The following is a 16,321-nucleotide window of genomic DNA, read 5'->3' as shown; positions in this document are numbered from 1 at the left end:
TTACCAAGAAGACAGTGAATGTTCTGGAGTGGCCGAGTTACAGTTTTGACTTAAATCTTCTTGACAATCTATGTCAAGACCTGAAAATTTAACAGAGCTTGAAGAATTTTGAATAGAACAATGGGCAAACGTTGCACAATCCAGGTGTGGAAAGCTCTTAGAGACTTGCCCAGAAAGACAGCTGTAATCGCTGCCAAAGGTGCTTCTACAAAGTATTGACTCAGGGGTGTGAATACTTATGTAAATTCAATATTTCTGTACTTCATTTTTAATAAATGTGCAACAATTTCAAAAAATAAGTTTTCACTTTTCATTATGGGGTATTTATTGTATGTAGATCGGTGAGAAAAACGATACATTTTCAATTTGGGCTGTAATACAACACAATGTGGAATAAGTCAAGGGGTATGAATACTTTCTGAAGGCACTGTACCTGCAAAGGGGAACAGAACAGACAAAAAAGACTGCTGGGAGAGACTCAACAAAGAGAGGGATGTGGAAGGAAAGCAGGATGGAGAGATACTGTAAATGAGAGCAAAGGAATAAAATACATTTCAATTCATGTGACTGTTGGTGAAAAAGTGCTATGAGTATTTTCAGTTTGAAGAGACACATAACAGTGAAATGGATTCAATTTCAACAGTGGGAGAAAGAAAGAAGGGAGAAAGGTAAATAAAACAGAATCTAGTGGATCTTATAGGCCTAGTGCTTGTAGAATCCAGGAAAACTATAAAATAGAATAGAAGATTCTGTATTAACCATCAGTGAGGATCTCTGTAGTGTTGCTTGACTGTTACTCATAGCAACACTGCAAACCTTGATAATGGCTGTCTGATGATTGGTCTGACAGCGGAGCTCCATTGTGTGACCTCATCGGTGTGTGAGTGAGCTCACTGTCTCAGTATTTTGATAACCCTGTTGAGTAAGGCTGCTCTCACCACTGCAGAATACGCTAATGAACTCAATAAACAAATCCAATACCTCCAGAACCAAAACATCAACAGCAGGGACAAGACTGAGGATACAGGCATGGCTATAGATGGGTTTCTGTTAGCAAAGATGAGGTGTTTTGGGCCTGTTATGTCTATTGTGTCTTTCTGTATTGAAGGGGCATTGAAATGAGAGTCATTGTGTTGGTTGGTGAGGAAAAATCCCTCTACTTTGACAATAAAGCCCCTTTTCATGTGTGTGGAGTAGCCAACCGAGCTCCTTTTAGGAACAGCAGTGCAAGGACCGGGTACCGCCTCTTCCCGTCATGTATGGCGGATCCTTGAAGACCCCTCACTGGGCAGGCTGGGACGTGAATAGGTCATCGATTAGTATGGCCTCATCTGGTCTTGGAGAGCAGCAGCGTGTGTACTGTTCTCTATAGGTCCTTAATAAGAAGATCTCTCTCTCTCTCCTTCTCTCTTCCGCCCCCCCCCCTTTCCCTGACAGTGTGTCTACAGCATGTCTCCCTGCATAGCAGAATTTACTAAAGCCTTAAATAATGCAGATGGTAATGTGATAAGACTCAATGTTGGTGTCCTGCTTAAACACACACACACACACACACACACACACACACACACACACACACACACACACACACACACACACACACACACACACACACACACACACACACACACACACACACACACACACACAAATACAGATAGTCAGACTGAGACAAAGACTGATCAGACACATATATAACAGACCACAACACTCATGAACGTACACCTTCACCAACAAATACACACACACTGAACCAGTCAAGAATCACCAAAGTATTCCACCAATTTTTATGTATGTAGGCCCAAATCAAAATATATGATACATATTTTGTTTGAGTTTAGGACAGGAGGTGGAGCTTGTTGTCCTGTTTCCTCAGTGTGTTCCAACTTATCAGCCAATGAAGCAGCCAGAGTGGGAACGCTGGAGAGTCAGAACAGCGGCCTGGAAAGCTCTGCTAATGTGCATGTCTAATGCATCCTAGTCTGGGAATACTGCCAGTCTGCTGTTAATAAACAGTGGACTTATCACACAAACACACACACACACACAGTCTAGGCTTATACTGAGTGCACAAAACATTAAGAAAACCTTCCTAATATTGAGTTGCACCCTACTCTTTTGCCCTCAGAATAGCCTCAATTCTTTGGAGCATGGACTCTACAAGGTGTCGAAAGCGTTCCACAGGGATGCTGGCCCATGTTGACTCCAATGCTTCCTACAGTTGTGTCAAGTTGGCTGGATGTCCTTTGGGTGGTGGACCATTCTTGATACACATGAGAAAATGTTGAGCATGAAAAACCCAGCAGCGTTGCAGTTCTTGACACAACCCTATGTGCCTGGCACCTACTACCACACCTTGTTCAAAGGAACTTACATATTATGTATTGGCCATTCACTATCTGAATGGCACTCATACACAATCCATGTCTCAATTGTCACAAGGCTTAAACATCCTTATTTATCTTGTCTCCTCCCCATCATCTATACTGATTGAAGTGGATTTAACAAGTGGCATCAATAAGTGATCATAGCTTTCTGCTGGATTCACCTGGTCAGTCTATGTCATGGAAAGAGCAATTGTTCCTAATGTTTTGTACATTCAGTGTAAAACCAGAGGGGGAGAAAGAGAGAGATCTGTATACAGTTTTATGCTCTGTCACAGATCGGCACTAACATGCACCAACATGTCTAATAGAACCATGGCCTCAGTCAAAAGTCACAAATATGCAGGGCTAGTCTAAGAACCCAGGGGAGCTTTTGTTATTCAAGTTTATTTAATTATTTTTTTATTTAGCTTCTGTTGTTCACTTGTCTGTATCTGTGTGTAAAAGGACAGCGAGTGAATCTGAGAATGTCAGTTAAACACAGAATATCTCTGGATTATTTTCTGACTTCCGTGTTTCACTCAGCTCTTCCCTCTCTTATATGACATCATTTCTGTGTTCATGACAAAGAAACCCAACCCTGACACAAGACACGACCCCTGTCCTGCAGTCTGTGTTCTCCTGTACAGATACCCTCTTCACTCATCCACTCATCAGAACACTCCAGATGACAGTAAAGTATCTGGAGACTACTCCCGTCTCTGTGTTATTTTTTGTGGATTATTTTATAGCACTATCAACAGGATGCTTCAATCATTTCATCAGCTGTGTCCTATGAGCTGTTGTGGAGTTCTGAAGTCCCCTGGCATTTCTCTCAGCTCTGTTGTTTACTATTCCTCCTCTAAAAGCATGCACGGTAAAAAATTACTTCAGCTGTTTACAAGTAAATGAGTTAGCTAGGTTTTCTCAATTGAAAAATATTATATTTGTTGAAACCAAATATATGATTAAATGCCAAATGTTTTGTTTGATGATTTCCAAACCTATATTTCAAGGTGCAACCTATTTCTTTCAACACTCAACTTACTTTTCCTCTTTGATTAAACCTAATAAATAACTAATACAAACTGATATTTCATATAAATACAACCCAGTTTAAAAAAAATCTTGTTCCAAAATCACTTTTAAATTTGGAATGACCTAACAAAATGTCTTCAATTGAGTTACAAGCAATTAAATACATTCCCTGTAAATCAAGAAATTGAGTTGGTTAATTAAATAACTTTAAATAATGTTTCCAAACATATTCTTTCACAAGACTTTCACATTTAGTAGTCACACTATGGTAACCAAGCATTGACTACCTTAAAGGGATACTTCGGGATTTTGGCAGTGAAGCCCTTTATCTAGTTTCCCAGTCAGATGAACTCATGGATACCATTTTTATGTCCCTGCGTGCAGTTTGCTAACTATCCCTAGCGCAATGACTGGAAGTCTATGGGTATCTGGGGTATCATGCTAGCAGATACCCATGGACTTCTACTCATTGTGCTAATAATAGTTAGCATTGGCTCATGAAACTTCCTTCATACTGGACAAAGAGACATAAAAATGGTATCCATGAGTTCACCTGACTCTGGGGAAGTATTCCTTTAACATAGAAACCTTATGGGCTCTTTAATATCACATGCACTTGTATCCTTACAGATACTGACAGTGTACAAAATTAGTTTGAATAATGACTACAATAGACCACATTAATTGGAATGACAATCACTCTCATGATTGGGCAAAAAGAACAAACTGAAAGCCACGCCTCCAACTCTTCTAATAGGCTGTTGCTGCTACATTGCCCCCACTGCATTCAATGTGCATGCCTTGAGGTGGTGAAAACGATTTAGAAGCAGTTATGAATTTAAAAAAATCACATTGATTTGTCAAATTTGTTATTTGATTTCATACAAATTTAATAGGTTAAATGAACCAAAGCATAAATTGTAATCGTTCCAATCAGTAAAAGCACTTCAGATGAACAAAAGCATTGTCCCACTTTTTATATTATGGGATTTTCTTCTCGCTCTCTGTCTGTCAGATTGCTGGAAGAGAATAATGGGTATTAGGACAACACTCCCCTGTCACTCTCACAGTACAACGGCTGTTGAATGGTTTGGTGGATGTGGTTAGGTTGATGCAATGTTATTGCAATGGTATTATGTGAAAAGGGTCTGTCTTGCATGTGACAAGTACTATGTTATGCACACACAGAATGATAATTAAGTGGAGATAGTCATTCAGGAATAATCTCTGCCATAGCCTCATGGGTAAAAAATGCAAGTATTATTACCTCACTTTTCTGCACAACAGTCATCATCTGGTCCATCAGAACCCACACACACACTAAGAAAGAGAGGGGGCAGGGGGCTGTCTGGGGCCTCATAGGAGAAGAGAAACATTAAGCACAAGCAATCTGAGAGTGGTGCTCTTCAATATTTAATCAAGATACAGTACATTTCAAATATAATCCAAATGTTTAATTATAACAACTGGGGTTTGAATCAATTGGTGTGTTTGTGCACAGTTGAGTGTATGTGGAGTGTCATTCATCCATAAAATGTAACATTTAGAAGGGAAACTATGACATCTTGTGTGTGTGTGTGTCTGTGTGCAGGCCATGTATTATGGAGAAATGTACACTTATCTTCTTCTTCACTCTTTTGGTATAAACATATCTTATAAGTCACTCTTTTCATATATGTATATCCTAGAAGTCACTCTTTTGGTATAGGCATATTTTATAAGTCACTCTTTTCTTAATATCACCTTCCCTCTCTGTGTCAGACTTTTTGACACGTTAATAATTGAATCAATGTTTCTACAAAATGTAGACACATTGAACTGTGTGTAGGATTCTGTGAGTAGGATTCAACCTAGTGTAGGATTCAAATGAAAAGACATTGCAGAAAAGGAGGAGAAAGAGGGGAGACAAGGGAGTTTGGTTGAAGTAGATTCTTAATGAGGATAGACTCAAAAGGCTACATACAGTCTGCGGTGAATGCTGTGCGTTTTATTGTGCAGGTAATGGTATAATATCTGTGTAGCCCACGTACACACAGTTTAATGGGTTTCACGTCAAACCAGTTGAATATTCTAATTTTCAAAAGCCTACTTGCCCGTATTCTGCCTTGAGACGGCATTTCTTGTCCCCTTCTCCGAAAGTTACATTTTCTCACTGGCACATAGACCTGACCTAGAATTGCTACATAGAATTCGGACTAAACCAACACGCTGGAACGGGCGGGGGAGACAGCAGGAAATCTTGGTTATGGATATAATGTAGTAGGACCGCTGGAAGCTACGGCGAAGGGGGGGGGAGACATTTCTGTTTATAACGTTGGTCGAATAATGTAGCTATTTCATCGCTACAATTAGGCTATAGAACGTAGCCTACTAAGCGAAGCAAACCCGATGAGTTATTCCAGGTGAGTTTTCGGGGAAAGTGTCGCTGTGGCCGCTCACCTCCTGGCAAGGCTACACGGGGGTCCTCCTCCCGGGGACATCTCAGTCCAGTATCCGCTCTACCTACCTCTGTCCCCGAAGGATGGCCACAAAACCCAGCGTACCCGGTCTGACAAGAAAAGATCGTTTCTTCTCATCAACGGTGATTTTTTAAAATTCTGATTATAGAGGATTATTCCACACAACGTTGACAGGATATGATATTACGCGCGGAGGAATATGTTTTTTTACGCTTTACTGGAGTACCAATCTTGCCTCTCGAAAATGAAAATAGCCTACGGTGCAGCATGCATGTGCCACATTCTTCAATACAATTCGGCGCAAGCAATATACAACACAATTTATATTTGCTTGAAAAAGGCGTAGGCTATTGTAGGTCCACTATAGGCCTAACAAACGTATAGCCTAGCCTATCCTTAGTAGCCTACCCTATTAGGCTATCCACACAGAGAACCTATCCTACGTGGTATTGAGATCAAGTGAATTCGGTGACGATAACATTCTACATTGTTACTGTACTGAAGTTGAAAATGTAACACTGCTTGTCGTGGGAGTGGCTATATTTTTCTATTAGACAAAGCTTAAAATGTTTCCCTTGTTTAAGTATTGTCTGTCTGTGGGCGCTGATTTGGACAAGCAGGGTTGTGGCGAGTGGCAACAGCCGTGAGAGCCCCCCTCTCGGGGCCGACTTTGTTTGCGCTGGCCGGGGCTGTGTGAGAGAGCTGTAGTATTCCCTTCCCCCAGTTCTTGGGCGAAACAGGAACAACTTATTTTAGGAGGAAAAAGTTGGAGTTTGGAGCGCCCTAAAATACTGACGACGCCAAACGTTAGCCAGTGAGACGCTGAGATTTCATGGGGTCACTTATTTCGTTTGTTTCAGGAGTTTTTCACTCGTTTGCAAACTAGGTCTACAATAAAAAAAAATTACGGTGTATTTATGGCTATAACTGTATAGCTAGTTTACCACAATACTACAGTGCCAGCTCTACATTGCTATATCTAGTTGTAGCCTCTTGTATAGTCTATTCTGCAATTGGGACATTTGAAATCAAGTGATGTCACTCAGGATGCCAGATATTTAAACTAACCAAGGCCAGATATATGATTAAGTGGCATTGCATGACTGTGTGTCAAGGGTTGTGGTTTGTTTCTCCCAGGCATGTAATTGATCAATTCATATTATTGATTGGCTAGAGTCCACACACCTGAACCCTAATCTGTTCCTTCTGTACTGAAGTCTTTTTTCTCTACTAATCCAGTATTCCCCACCAACCCTGGCCCTGGATAGTGCTTATTTTGTTCCAGCCCAACATTAACACATCTGAATCAACTAATACACTATTGCTGATAAGTTGATTTGTGAAGTTGTAATAATTCTTGTCTGGAAGAAAATTCTGAAGACCCTGTATCTCTCCAGGACTAAGGCTGGAGATGATTTAATCATTGAACTAGGCTAGTTCTAGAGAGGGATAACTAGTTCCTAGATCTAATGTATTCTACTGAAGAGGGGCTGAACTAGTTTACATTTGAGTAATTGCTGCTGTTGTATTGCTCCTGGCAGTGTTACAAGTATTTTTGCAAGTCAAAATGATTGGATGTTGAGTAAAACTTTGTCTCTCTTAGGTGTGTGTTTGGCTGCAGTGACCTGTGAGGGTGTTGCCAGTGACAGAGCAAGGATCAACTCCTGCCTTCAGCCTGTCTTTGTCTGAGTGGGAGGAGTCAGGGTTCAAAGGTTGTGGCTCTGAGGACCCGCAGGCTGTATTTCCATATGAGGCCCTGCTGAGGGGGCTGGGGACCAACCAAGGTAACCTATCAATCACTATAGTCTGTCTGTCTGTATCTGTCTGTCTCTCTCTCTCTCTCTCTCTCTCTCTCTCTCACACACACACACACACACACACACACACACACACACACACACACACACACACACACACACACACACACACACACTACCTTTGCCTGCTTCAATGCCTGTTGAACATTCAAGGCTGTGAGTAGGGATGACTCTGGGCTGGATTGTTTTGGGCTGGCAGCACTATCTATGATCTGTACATACTGAGAACACTGGAGGGTCAAAGCTTTCTGCCTGAGAACTATCCACACTGTCATCTAATCTTAACCAAAAACGACAGCATGGAAGACGACATGATGAAATGGATACGGATGTATTAAGGACAATTTTTTTTTTCTTCTCCTGAGTGAATTGGCCTAATGTTTCCTATTTTGTTTACTTCGTGGCTTCTCAAGTAAACATTTTGGGGTCAAACAGTAGGAGAGAAATGTGTGTTTAGAGAGAGGGAGAGAAGCATCATGTGCTTCAGCTTGAAAGATGAGGTCTTCCTGGGGTCTTCAAGTTCTAATGTCACATACATAAGTACAGTGAAATTCTTGCAAGCGTTAAACCCAACAATGCAGTAATCAATAACAATGCAATTCTTCCTTGGGCTTACATCTACATGATATATTTTAAAATCTGTCAAAACACCTCATAATAAGACATGGTATCAATAACAAGAAACAACGAGCTGAAACAATCCGCGTACGATTCCCCACAAAGCCTCGTGCCGTTGTTGCTAGCTATCTGACCGTTCAGAATCATAGCAACGCTTCTAGCCACTTCCATGTGCATAATTTTTGTGACGTTGTAGGCCAACCCGTCTCTTTCTCTTCTCTCTCTCCCTCCACTCCTCTCTCTCTCTCCCCTCTCTTCTCTCTCCCTCCCCTCCTCTCTCTCTCTCAGTGCATTCGGAAAGTATTCATACCCCTTGATTTTTTCCACATTTTGTTACGTTACAGCCGTATTCTAAAATGGATTAAAACATTTTTTCCCCTCATCACTATACACACAATACCCCATAAAGACAAAGCGAAAACAGGTAAAGACATTTTTGCAAATGTATTCAAAATAAAAAAGATACCTTGTTTACATAAATATTCAGACCCTTTGCTATGAGACTCAAAATTGAGCTCAGGTGCATCCTGTTTCCATTGATCATCCTTGATATTTCTACAACTTGATTGGTGTCCACCTGTGGTAAATTCAATTAATTGGACATCATTCGGAAAGGCACACACCTGTCTATATACGGTCCCACAGTTGACAGTGCATGTCAGAGCAAAAACCAAGCCATGAGGTTGAAAGAATTGTCCGTAGAACTCAGAGACAGGATTGTGTCAAGGCACAGATCTGGGGAAGGGTACCAAAACATTTCTGCAGCATTGAAGGTCCCCAAGAAAATGGTGGCCTCCATCATTCTTAAATGGAAGAAGTTTGGAACCACCAAGACTTCCTATAGCTGGCCGCCCGGCAAAACGGAGCAATCGGGGGAAGAAGGGCCTTGGTCAGGGAGCTGACCAAGAACCCGATGGTCACTCTGACAGAGCTCCAGTGTTCCTCTGTGGAGGTGGGAGAACCTTCCAGAAGGACAACCATCTCTGCAGCACTCCACCAATCAGGCCTTTATGGTAGAGTGGCCAGAAGGAAGCCACTCCTCAGTAAAAGGTAATGACAGCCCGCTTGAAGTTTGCCAACAGGGACCTAAAGGGCTTACAGACCATGAGAAACAAGATTCTCTGGTCTGATGAAACCAAGATTGAACTCTTTGGCCATAATGCCAAGCTTCACATCTGGAGGAACCTGGCACCATCCCTATGGTGTGAAGCATGGTGGTGACAGCATCATGCTTTGGGGATGTTATTCAGTGGCAGGAACTGGGAGACTTGCCAGGATCGAGGGGAAAGATGAAGGGAGCAAAGTACAGACAGATCCTTGATCAAAACCTGCTCCAGAGTGCTCAGGACCTCAGACTGGGGTGAAGGTTCACCTTCCAACAGGACAACCACCCCAAGACTTCGAGACAAGTCTTTGAATGTCCTTAAGTGGCCCAGCCAGAGCCAGGACTTGAACTCCATCGAACATCTCTGGAGAGACCTGAAAGTAGCTGTGCAGCAACGCTCCCCATCCAACCTGACAGAGCTTGAGAGGATCTGCAGAGAAGAATGGGAGAAACTCCCCAAATACAGGTGTGCCAAGCTTGTAGCGTCATACCCAAGAAGACTCGAGGATGTAATCGCTGCCAAAGGTGCTTCAACAAAGTGCTGAGTAAAGGGTCTGAATACTTATGTAAATGTGATGTTTCAGTATTTTATTTATAATACATTTGCAAACATTTCTAAAAACCTGTTTTTGCTTTGTCATTATGGGTATTGTGTAGATTGGTGAGGGGGAAAAAAACAATTTAATACGTTTTAGAATGAGGCTGAAACGTATATTTCTTTGGGAAAAGGTCAAGGGGTCTGAATACTTTCCGAATGCTGTGTGTGTGTGTAGTTCTGTGTCTGCCTGTGCATTTAATTGGGCAGGTCTTTGCCAGTATTTTAAAAATCCCATGGGAATGAAACACCAGGTTAAAGTGGGTTAATTCAGGGACAGACCCTGACTCATGTTCTCTCCACAGTGCTAATGTTGGCCTAGAGAAGAGAAGGTTGTGTGTGTGAGTTTGTGATCATCAAAGATAATAATTACTTGCACGAATATGACCTCTACACCATTTATTGTATACGTTTGGTCAGTAGGACCTTATTGGAGACGTGTATGTGCAGTATGTAATGTGTGTGAGACACCAGCCAGACAGGCCACATTGCATGTTCTGTTTCTGAGCTCAGCTAAATCTGCTCTCTGTCTCCATGCGCCTCCCATTCCCCAGGATCACTAATCAATTACATGGTCTCTCTTTCAGGCATTACTACATGCTCCTGCTGCTCACCAGAAAAGGATTGGGTGGAGGGGAGGTGTACAGAATCGAAGTGGACCACATAAATTTAACATCACCATATCCAGCTGTACGACAAACCATCATAAATGTTTACATGATAGACTGAAAGGTTTATATGTGTGTAATGCACCAACACATTTTATTTTGTTGTTTTTGCACATCAAATGGCAATATCTTTAAATATTTGCATTGCGCTATTTCAATGTTGCCAACGTTTAGCTGGGCCTACCCAGTTCCTTGGGAGTAGAGAGGAGTTTGTGTTCCCTCTGTCTGTCTCTGTGGGGCACAGGGCCTCCGAAGGCTCCCTCCGACTGTTGGGATTTCCCACAATGCTTTGAGCCGCAGGGAGTCCTCACGGCATGAGCTATGGAGGAATGTGGCCGAGTGTGGGAGCGACCTGAGGGACGGAAGGAGAACATGGCTGAGGGAAGGGAAAGGGGGGGAGGAGACAGGAGCTAGTGTGTTGAAAGCACTGGAGTTGCAGTCGGAAATATCAAATCAATATCTCTCCACCTATAGTACCTACTCCATTAATAAACAAAGAATGTTAAGGATTATACTTCAGTCTGTTATCAACTTCTGTGCTGTGTGTGTGTGTGTATACCAGTATTTGAGATGGATATAACTGTGTGTGTGTGTGTTAAGGAAAGTGATAGGGTGTGAGTTGCTGTATCTTAGTGTGTGCTTTGTATTGTCATATGTTACTAATTATATTACACCCTCAAACAGAAACAGAGATGGGTGTGAGTGAGGTAGAGAGGGATAATGTGTGATGAAGTGTGTGAGCCAGAGATCAGAGCAGCAGAAGAGCTGCTGAGTGCCAGTCCTGCTGCCCGCTTGGCTGACACACACACATGGCACCGTGCCCAGGCTCAGACAGCAGATGTGTCAGTCGTGAGTCAGCTGTGTGTCTCGTGTAACCTTTTCTGTCTCTTCTGCCTGCAGGTTTTGGAGTAACACACGTTTCTCTTCCCGGTGCAGGGATGGCCACATCTATATCATGACAATGATGGACATGGTGAGTGATGTGATCATAGTCATGTCCTAAACATGACATTACAGCGTAACAGTGGGGAGGAGAGTGAGGGCCCTGGATGCTGGTGTGCATCACTACAGCAAGTCTTTCTTTATAAGAGGCCATTACTAGCTAGATCTGTTGAGTTTAATATGGTTAGAGACAGGCACATTGATGGGTAAAGCGATAGAGACGGAGAGAGAGAGAAAGATGTGTGTGTGTGTGTGTGTGTGTGTGTGTGTGTGTGTGTGTGTGTGTGTGTGTGTGTGTGTGTGTGTGTGTGTGTGTGTGTGTGTGTGTGTGCTAAAGCCGATGATAATGTGTGAGTTAAGTGTGCGGAACAGTCGAAGAGTTCACTGTAAACATTTGACATGGCTCACATTCACAAGGAACAAGAGCTCACTCATAACTGTGTGTGTGCGTATGAATGTGTTTGTGTATGTACAGGTAACTGCCAAAATAAAGGAAACACCAACATTAAGGGTCTTAATAGGGTGTTGGGCCACCACGAGCAGCCAGAACAGCTTCAATGCACCTCAGCATAGATTCTACAAGTGTCTGAAACTCTATTGGAGGGATGTGACACCATTCTTCCGCAAGAAATTCCATCATTTGGTGCGTTGTTGATGGTGGTCTCAGAATCTCCCAAAAGTGTTCAATTGGGTTGAGATCTGGTGATTGAGATATATGAGTTTAGAGTTTCAGATAGAGTTTCAGACACTTGTAGAATCTATGCTGAGGTGCATTGAAGCTGTTCTGGCTGCTCGTGGTGGCCCAACACCCTATTAAGACCCTTAATGTTGGTGTTCCCTTAATGTTGGTGTTTCCTTTATTTCAGTCATATGGCATATGGTTTACATTGGTTTGATGAGCATGATAACATTCAGTGACCACCCTTACCCCTGTGGATGGGGGGCATTGTATTTATATGTGGGCAAATCAATGGTAGCTAAAATAATGGCCTACCCAGCATTTTTATTCGGTACGTGCTATCCGGGGTCCTTGGGACATCCCCTACCCCATTGAAATGGTTAAGGTTAGGGACTTCCCAAAGATCCTGATAGCACTAACCATTTTTATACTTGACTCTAAGCATGATGGGATGTTACTTGCTTAATTAACCCAGGAACAACACCTGTGTGGAAGAACTGGCTTTCAATATACTTTGTATCCCTCGTTTACTCAAGTGTTTCCATTATTTTAACAGTTACCTGTATGTCACAAACCTCTCCCTTGGCGTCACAGCGCTATATTTAGCCGTTACCCTGAGTTCCAAGAATTCTGTGCGTTCCGTGTGTGTTATCTCCAGGGCGTGTTGTCTGTCTGGCACCGGGTACAGGAAGTCACCTGAACAGGTGAGATCCCAGGTGTCAGCTGTCAGCCAATCAGAGCAGGAAGAGAAAGGCATCCCCCTGTCTCAGACATGTTGGTTTGAAGGACTAGAACACTCAGTGAAATGAACTGGGAGCTTCATAGTGTAGAGATGAATGTTCCGTCTGCTATCGCCTGTGTTCTGTCTGTCAAAGGTATTTTCTGTCTTTATTGTCTCGTGTGTGTACTGACAGTTGAAATTGGAGTGTGTGGGGTGCTATTGCATTGTATGAAATCCAGGCTAGGTTGACACATGCTACATGTAAATATGTTTTCATTTTGCAAGACTGGTGTGTCTAGAATGCCTTTCCAGTGGTTATCCAGGTTTAGCTGTGTGTGTGTGTGTGTGTGTGTGTGTGTGTGTGAGTGTGTGTGAATGAATCATGGTCTTGCAGAGGAGAGAAAAGCAAGGGAGAGTGTAAACAAATAGTGTTTAAAATGATTTAGAGGGAGAGAGAGCGCGACTGCTCTGTTGCGGCTGAGCTGCGATATTGGATTTGCATAAATGAGGCTGAAACATCTGCAGGCCTTTTACAGCCAGCGGGGCTAAGAAAGGGTAGTTTGTGCGCAAGGCGTGTAAAAAAAACACACAAAAAACGAAAGAAACACCCGCACTTCAAAACCCAAACTTAATTGAGTTGCCTCTTTTTAAATGTGGAAATCACTCTTTAGATCTGCGGCTCTTTACCAAAGAAGCACATTTGTTGTTTAACTGATCAGCTAGTTTAATAGAGGGAGAGGAACCTCTCCGATTATCCATTACTGTATACGTGTTTGTTTTGCTGTGGCTGCTCTTTGTGTGTGTGTATATAGATATACTGTATATCTATCTCTATATACTAAAATATAACTTGTAAGGTGCTGGTCCCATGTCCCATGTTTCATGAGCTGAAATAAAAGATCCTAGAAATTTTCTGTGCGCACAAAAAGCTTATTTCTCTCAAAAGTTGGGCACAAATTTGTTTACATCTCTTTTTGTGAGCATATCTTTGCCAAGATAATCCATCCACCTGACAGGTGTGGCATATCAAGAAGCTGATTAAACAGCATGCTCATTACAAAGGTGTTTCCTCGTGCTGCGGACAATAAAAGGCCACTCTAAGATGTGAAAGTTTGTCACACAACACAATGCCACAGATGTCTCAAGTTTTGAGGGAGCATGAGGTTGAAACGCTGACTACATGAATGTCAACCAGAGCTGTTGCCAGATAATTTAATGTTAATTTCTCTACCATATGCTGCCTCCAATTTCGTTTTAGAGAATTTTGCAGTACGTCTACCGGCACCACAACCGCAGACCATAGGTAACCACGCCCGCCCAGGACCTCCACATCCGGCTTCCTCACCTGCGGGATCATCTGAGACGAGACAGTTGATGAATCAGTGGGTTTGCACAAATTACATTTTTTTGCATAACTGCCAGAAACCTTCTCAGGGAAGCTCATCTGCGTGCTCGTCGTCCTCGCCAGGATTTTGATCCGACTGCAGTTCGACGTCGTAACCGACTTCAGTGGACAAATGCTCACCTTCAATGGCCTCTGGCATGGTGGAGGAGTGTCGTCTTCACGGATTCATTCCAGTTTCAACTATACCGGGCAGATGGCGTCGTGTGGGCGAGTGGTTTGCTGATGTCACCGTTGTGAACAAAGTGCCCCATGTTGCTGTGGGGTTATGGTTTGGGCAGTCATAAGCTACAAACTACGGACACAATTGCATTTTATCGATGGCAATTTGAATGCACAGAGATACCGTGACGAGATCCTGAGGCCCATTGTCGTGCCATTCATCTGCCACCATCACCTCATGTTTCAGACTATATTGCACAGCTCCTTTTCGCAAGGATCTGTGCACAATTTCTGGAAGCTGAAAATGTTCCAGTTCTTCCATGGCCTGCATACTCACTAAACATGTCACCCATTGTGCATGTTTTGGTCACTACATTTGAGAGAAATAAGCTATTTGTGTATGAAATATTTCTGGGATCTTTTATTTCAGATCATGCAACATAGGACTAACACTTTACATGTGTTGTTTATATCTTTGTTCTGTATGTACGTAGGCATGCTTATATTCAACAAAAATATAAACACAACAAAATATGCCAAATATCAGTCTAAAAAACAAATAAATCCGATTTGACCGTTTAGACACAAGCCTCATGGCCAATAATCAGATTTGTGGCTTGAAATATCCAATTACATGTGCTTTTTGGCAGGAAGAATAACAGATTCTAATCAGATATGCATTTTTTTTTATTTTAGTCACTTCAAACTGCCAGTGTGAACAAGGCTTTAGTGGTTGCTTGTGTGTGTGTGTTGGGTGGTGGGTGCTGCGTGTTTGTTCTGTGTGATAGGAATGTCAGCAAGCGGCCCAATTAGCGTCTAGTTAGTGTGTGATTGGAGGGAGAGGGTGATTGACAGTTCCTGCTGTGTGTGTGTGTGTGTGTGTGTGTGTGTGTTTAAGACTGATGTGAGTATATCTAGCTACAACAGGAAAGACAGAGTGGTTTTGCTATTCTAAGGCTCAGGCAGAACTAATTTCTTTGTAAATACACTTGGTTTTCCTCAGCATACAGTGCCTTGCAAAAGTATTTATCCCCCTTGATGTTTTTCCTATTTTGTTGCATTACAACCTGTAATTTAAATTGATTTTTATTTGGATTTTATGTAATGGACATACACAAACCAGTCCAAATTGGTGAAGTGAAATTAAAAAAACAATTTGTTTAAAAAAATTCTAAAAAATGGGAAAGTGGTGCGTGCATATGTATTCACCCCCTTTGCTATGAAGTCCCTAAATAAGATCTGGTGCAACCAATTACCTTCAGAAGTCACATAATTAGTTAGATTGCACACAGGTGGACTTTATTTAAGTGTCACATGATCTATATACACATACATACATACATATATACATACATGCATATACACACACCTGTTCTGAAAGGCCCCAGAGTCTGCAGCACCACCAAGCAAGCGGCACCATGAAGACCAAGGAGCTCTCCGAACAGGTCAGGAACAAAGTTGTGGAGAAGGGTTGGGTTATCCCAAAAAATGTCTGCACCATTAAATCCATTATTTGACGGAATATGACACCACAACAAACCTGCTAAGAGAAGGCCGCCCACCAAAACTCACGGACCAGGCAAGGAAGGCATTAATCAGAGGCAACAAAGAGACCAAAGATAACCCTGAAGGAGCTGCAAATCTCCACAGCGGAGATCGGAGTATCCGTCCATAGGACCACTTTAAGCCGTACACTCCACATAGTTGGGTTTTACGGAAGAGTGGCCAGAAAAAAATAAGCAAACACGTTTG

At 42.3% G+C, this 16,321-nt stretch overlaps 1 protein-coding gene across 3 annotated transcripts in view; it reads left to right on the top strand.

The window, feature by feature from the left end:
* Nucleotides 1-5,631: 5,631 nt before the first annotated feature.
* LOC129816831 (B-cell CLL/lymphoma 9 protein-like) overlaps nt 5,632-16,321 on the top strand; it is a 36,407-nt gene continuing 25,717 nt past the window's right edge. Inside the window, exons 1-4 of one of the 3 annotated variants that reach the window (XM_055871749.1) lie at nt 5,632-5,982; nt 7,464-7,644; nt 10,583-10,685; nt 11,564-11,636. The gene's annotated coding sequence lies outside the window, so the exon portion shown is untranslated. Of the gene's footprint in view, nt 5,983-7,463; nt 7,645-10,582; nt 11,637-16,321 lie in introns of all 3 variants that reach the window. The other 2 variants (XM_055871751.1, XM_055871750.1) reach the window with 2 other exon arrangements.

This window comes from Salvelinus fontinalis, chromosome 19 (genome assembly GCF_029448725.1).
Source record: "Salvelinus fontinalis isolate EN_2023a chromosome 19, ASM2944872v1, whole genome shotgun sequence".
NCBI classification, from domain to species: domain Eukaryota; kingdom Metazoa; phylum Chordata; class Actinopteri; order Salmoniformes; family Salmonidae; genus Salvelinus; species Salvelinus fontinalis.
Note: the sequence above shows the minus strand (reverse complement) of the source record. Positions and strands in the feature narration are given on the sequence as shown.